Source organism: Leucopleurus acutus, assembly GCF_964270905.1.
Source record: "Leucopleurus acutus genome assembly, chromosome: 6".
NCBI lineage: Eukaryota > Metazoa > Chordata > Mammalia > Artiodactyla > Delphinidae > Leucopleurus > Leucopleurus acutus.
In genome coordinates, this window is record NC_139149.1 from 118,027,537 (window position 1) to 118,033,819 (window position 6,283).

Consider the following 6,283-nt stretch of genomic DNA (forward strand, 5'->3'; position numbering starts at 1 on the left):
CCGGGGCGTGAGGAGGCCCTGGAGACAGAGACAGTCTCTGGAATAGAGAAAAAGTGAGAGATGGGAGAGAATGAGAGACAGACGAGGAGAAGGCAAGAGGCAATGGGGGTGGGAAGTGTGGAGGAAAGAAGCAGGGGGACAGAAAGCAACGGGGGGAGAGTGATAGGGAGAGCAGGAGAGAAGGCCCGGCCAGAGACGAGAGTGAGGAAGACGTTGAGCAGAGCGAGAAGGGGCATCTGAGGAAGGTGAGGAGGGAGCACGAGGGCAGAGCCGGAGACGAGGAACCAACAGACAGACGACCGGTCAGCCTGGTCTCCCCGAGGCGCCAGGCCCTCACGCCCTCCTGCAGACCGGGAGCCCCAACGGCTGGCCTGGGAGCCCTTCTGGTCCCTCAGAGGGTCCCCGAGAGCGGGTGGGGGTCCTGGATTCTTGAAGAAGGGCCAGGGGCCAGCTCTGCCTGCCACAGGAGTCTGGGGACCCCACGCCTAGGGCCGCAGGAGGATGGAACTTACAAGGGGCCACGTGGCCTGGGCGGACAGGGTAACTGGGCGGAGGTGCGGACCGGCAAAGGTGCTGGGCTGAGCAGAAGCCTTGGGTGGAGAGGCCCAGAAAGGACCCCCCACAGAGCCCCCTGCCTGGAAGGATGCCACAGTCCATGCCCAGGCACAAGGCCAGGGGCTGGGGCCCCTCGTCCCACGGGGCAGGGTAGGGGAGGTGGCGGGTCCACAGGCTGGAGGGGGCCTTGGTGGAACCCCCTGAGGTTAGGGAAGCGGCACCCTGACCCAGCTTGTTCGGGAGCCCTGGGGCTGGCACTGGAAGTCGGCGGGAGAGAGGGAGAGAAAGATGGAGGGGCTGGGGGAGGGGGAAGAGAAAGGCGGCGGCATCTCCCTCCCTGGCCCAGGCGAAGCCCAACCCAGCCGGGGCAGTGCCGGCCCCTGACCCGCTGAAGCTCCCTCCATCTCCCCCGCCCGCTCCAGGCCGTTGGCCTCGGCGCCTGTGGCCGCTGCCCCCGGGAACGACTCCAATGGCTGCAGTACGGGCAGGAGTGTCCTGTCCAGGTGGTGACCAGTGTCTCCATCTGCCTCCTCACGGCGCTGGGTCTGCCCTCAGCGGCCCGGCACACTGTGTGTTCTGCCACTGTCGGCGTAGGTTGACAGAGACCTGCATCACCTGGTCAACCAGGTGGTGGTGACCGCCCGCTGCTGCTGAGCTGGACGGATCCTGCCCCCAGGGCCGGGAGGCCGCCCGTGCGAGGTCCTGCAGTGTCTCCTAGGTCAACACGTACAGGAGCAGGTGCGTCATTTCAGCGCGGCCTGAGGGGAAGCTCCGGGGGACCCTGCAATGCCCAGATCGTCATGGATCTCAGGATGTGTCCACTCCACTGGGGCCAGAGGGCCTGGCGTGGAACCAAATGACTGGATCAGCACAAACACCTGCACTAAGAAGCCCAGGAGGGCGACCGTCCTGAGGACTCGTGCTAGAGCCCGGAACCCCCAAACCGGGGCCGGGCAGTAGCGGTGGGTTCCCCTGAACCTCAGGTGGCCAGGTGACTGGAAGAAGGATCGGGAGGCCCAGGCCCCTCGTTGGCCTCCCCAGCCACACAGGGAGATTCGTTCATGCAGAATGAGGGCGGACAGGCCGCAGGCAGGGCAGTCCCAGGCCAGAGCTGCTTTCCTGCCTGGCCACCAGCCTCAGCCTGAGGGAGACAGACTTCTTGGCACTGAAACAAAGCAGCAAGGCCCTGCACCTGCAGGGTGGTCAGCGTGGCCTGCTGGTAAACCCCCGTCTGCCCATGCAGGTGCCCCACCCATGGCCTGGCCCCGGGGTCTTCCGCTGCCAGGAGGTCCAGGCTCACCTGGAGGCCCCGGTCACGCTGCCCGCCAGCAGCAGTTCACCTGCCCCCTCCCGCACTTGCTCTGGTGAGGTGGTGAGTACCTCTGGGCCCTGGGCGCACTGCTCTGGGCCCAGGCCCAGGGACGCTTCAGATGGCCCGTCAGCAGGCTCCTCAGAGAGGCCGTTTATGTAGCCAAGGCTGGTGGCGGCATCAGTGCCCTTGGCCGCTGCTCCAGTGCCGAGGACGTCAAGAGCAGCCGTCCTGTCCTTGGATCAAGTGCAGAGCTTCTCGGGGTGCCAAGAGCACGGCCACAGCCCCTGCCCCCGTCTCCTCTCGGGGCTGCCTGCTGGCCAGAGTGGCAGCTGGCTGGCAGAAGGAGGTGTGGCCCTGGCCCGGCATCGCCCCCTCTGGAAACTGCAGGGAATGAAGTCCGCCCCACGGGGTCCAATCCTGACCACCGGTGGGTGGGGAGGGGGTTCCTGAAGGGGGCACCGCCATGTCATCGTGAAGAGGCAGCGTCTTGGAAGACAACCCTGAGCTGCGAGTGACCCCCGGAGGGCCAGACCCGAGTTGACTTATTCATCAGCAAGTGGAGATAAAACCAGCCCCGTGACAGGCACTGGACCCCAAAACGTGCACCCCGGAGCCTCAAGGGCTGCGTTCTGAGGCCTCGCATGGAGGGAGCGGGGAGGAGAGAAGCTGGGAAGTGCGCCAGATAGGATCATGGGGCCTTGCAGGGGGATGCGGGCTCCACGGGTGCTCTGAAGGTGGGGGAGGGTTTGTGTCAGAGGAGCCGAGGCGCTCTTCGCGCGGGCCTCTCCTCGTGCTGCGCTGGGGCGTCCAAGGGAGGGCTGGCCAGGGCCAGGGTGGCAAGGGCAGAGGTTGGCCAGGATGAGGGCTCCGACCGTGATGAGGGGCAACACGGGACTCAGTGGGACACGCTAGAGGGGCGTGGCTAAGGAGGAAGAAAGGGTGCCCCCAGGAGTCGCGGTGTCCTGGTTCCAGTGCGGAGGGGTGTGAGGGCCGGAGGAAGCAGGCAGCAGGCGGAGGCAGCGGAGTGACCCTCCGTAACCAGGAGGGTGCTCTCTGGAGAACAGCGAGGCGGGGTTGCCCAAGGGTCACGCTAAGTTCTGTCTCTTCTCAAGGACACCCCGGACCCCACCCCCACCCCTGCAGAACCCCCACCGGTTCTGTAGTCTTTGCGCCTCACACACTGGACTGGAGGCCAGAATCGCTGTCCTTGACGATGCTCAACTTGCTGGTCCCAGCCCTGCGCCCCGCACGGGGCAGGGACAGGCTGGACAGGACAGCTCTGGCGGGCGGGGGCGGAGCTTCGGCGATGGGGGCGGGGCCAGGCCACCGGAGCCGCCCACGTCCCCGCCGCTCCAGGTTCCGCCCCTCGGCGCCAGGCCCGGCCCATGCCCAGGGCCCCGCCCCTTAGCGCCCCGCCCCGCCACCTCCCCACCTTTTCTAGGAGGTTCCGCGCCCCGTGGGGCTGGGGCCCTTTGGCGCAGCCCCTCTTCCGTCCTCAAAGACTGTTCAGGCTCCAGGAAAAGAGCTGGGGGCGGCTCCCGGCGCTGGTGGGGAGGGGGAGGAGGGCCGGGGCTTTGCCTTCCCCCTCACCTGCCTCTCACTACGCAGCTGTGTCCAGCTCTGCTTAAGGTTTTAAGTTAATTTACGAAGGGAATGTGAATTCTGCACTGCGACGGAGACCGACAGGGTGAGGATAGCATGCTCAACAGAGACCCAGCGGGGCACACAGGCCCCTCGGGTCATGGGTCTGTCCTGCCTGCCACTGTCCCTCGGCCCTAACTCCTTCCTGTAGGACTGTCCCAGTCTGCCGGGCGGTGGGGCGCTGCAGCGGAACACCACAGGCTGGGTGGTCTGTAAGCGGAGCCCCGACATCAGTGCCCACTTGGTCCGGGTGCCGGCGTGGCCGGGTTCTGGTGGGGCAGGCTCCTGGTTCCCAGACCACCGTCTTCTGCTGGGTCCTCACATGGTGGAAGGGATGCGGGAGCTCCCCGGCATCTCTTTCATAAGGGCTCTAATCCTGTCCGAGGGCTCCACTGTCGTGACCTAATCAACTCCCGAAGGTCCCGCCCAGTACCATCCCACCCGGCCTTAGGATTCCAACATAGGAATTGTGGGGACACACCGACATTGTGACCATAGCAAGGGGCAAGTGATTTGACTTCGGTCATCACCTAGAGCTTGCCTGGGACATAGTCAGTATCACAAGGTGCTGGTGTCTGTTAGGAACTTCCAAGCCCCCCTAGATGAGAACCACTTTGTTAGTGAGAAGTGCTACCCAAGAGAAACAAAGCTGAGCCCTGGGCCCCTGCCCTCCCCTCCCTGCGTCCCGGCCAGCACACACGCAAGAAGGCCCATCTCCCCTCGCCTTTCCTACCACCTCCAAAGTTTACACCCCAGCTGCCCTGTCCTCAGCCTGCCACAGCCTCTGGAACTCTCCCGCCTTTGCCCTGTTGGCCTCAGCTGGGAGCCCAGTGTGCCAGGGCCGGCAGGCTCTGACCTGCCCTTAGGATAGCCTGAGGTCCCGCAGTCCAGGGCGTGGTCCCGCAGCCTGGCTGCCTGCATGCAGGTTCGCGTGGCTTCCTTACCAGCCGCAGTGTTCTCGCCTGTATCCTGGGATCCTTGGATCCAGGGTCGCCTCTAACATTTGTAGGGCCAAGGACATGAGTACAGGTGAGACCCAGGCACGTCCAAGTATTGAACTTACACCCGAACCCTCGGAGTCTGGCCTTAGCTCCCAGCCCAGGTCCCCAGGCCTGGAGACCACAGGGGGCCCAGGGCTGAGGAGCTGCCCCGTCCCTGGCAGGGCTCCCCGGGAACCTGAGGCATATCCCCAACTTCAGGGTCTCCCAGGACTCCTGGGAGTGATTCCCTGGCTGGGAATGATGGGGGTCAGGGTGGCCTCCCTCAGGCACCCCTTTTCAGACTTGGGATCCCGAGGACTCTCCCAAACCACCACCTGAGCAGAGGACAGGGAAGGGCATGTCCCGCCTGCACTGTCCCTCTGAGCAGCTCTGAGAAGCGGTTTTCAATGCTCCTCCCATCCCATCCCCTGGACGTGCTGCAAGGCCCCTGGGGGTCCAGGCACCGCAGGCCTTCGTCCCTCTGTTTGTACGTAATATTGCCACGAATGGTCACTATCTTCCTGTCAAGATGCCGAGGCAGCTCTGCATCAGACTCGGGGAAGGTTGTGGGCCTGGAGAACCCCAGGCAAAGCTTGAGTTTCGGGTGTTGGCTTTGAGGCCTGGAAATGGGGAAGGCGTTAGAGAGTCAGGATAAATGGCCACCCATGAGATTTGGCGGCGATACCTTTGATAAAACGGTCACCTGCATCAAGGTCAGAGCCAAAGATCACCAGGAAGCCTCCGTCAGCAGCCAGCACCTGTTGTGTTGTTTTTTTTTTGCGGTACGCGGGCCCCTCACTGCTGTGGCCTCTCCTGTTGCGGAGCACAGGCTCCGGACGTGCAGGCTCAGCGGCCATGGCTCACGGGCCCAGCCACTCCGCGGCATGTGGGATCTTCCCGGACCGGGGCACGAACCCGCATCCCCTGCATTGGCAGGCGGACTCTCAACCACTGCGCCACCAGAGAAGCCCCCAGCATCTGTTTTATTACTCACTGCAGCGGGGGACTATTAAGATTCACATTTATAGCAGGTACATTTATAAAACTCTATCCCAAGAATTATAGTTCTATCAGGTCCCCATTTGAGATGTTGTTTGATCACTTAGGCGATAGCATTAACACTGAAAGAGAAAAACATCAGAATTATTCTAGAAGACAAAACAAAATTCTTGCTGTGGGGCTGGATTATTTTATTACCCTGTTTGCGACAACAAGATACTGTAATTACACTTCCCGCAAATGGAATAACTTGGAAGCCCTCACCTTCTAAGGGAAAATAAAAATGGTTTCAGTGGGCAAAAGCATCTCTCTTGGCTCTAGATCTTCAGAAGCTCGTGGGAAGGTGGGGGCACTCGGAGGTGACTCATTTCTGGGACCCCTTGACCTAGAGCCCATGCCCTGTGTTTCCAAAACCCGTGGGCGAAGTCCCAATAGAAGCGAACATTAGATCTTAGGAGGAGAAAGGAACGCAAGAGTTGATGAGATTGAAGTGAAACTTTGGATGAAAATTGGAATGCTTGAACAGACTGCAGGGGAGGTGCATCTGCTGTAGCAGAACGTATTCTGGGGATATGTACTGTGTCTGACTGGGGACGGCATCCCCTACCTAATCCCGTAAAACAGGAGGCGTGTAAACCCACGCTTCAGCCAGCATCGATCGGGAGTTCTAAGTGGGGTCAATGAGATTGTCCAGCCCACAGAGCTTATTAATATGAAATAGTATAGGACGCCTGATGGACGAAAGGGGATGACCGTCTTCATTATGTCCGGTAGAAGCTGGAGCGCAGTAAGGACA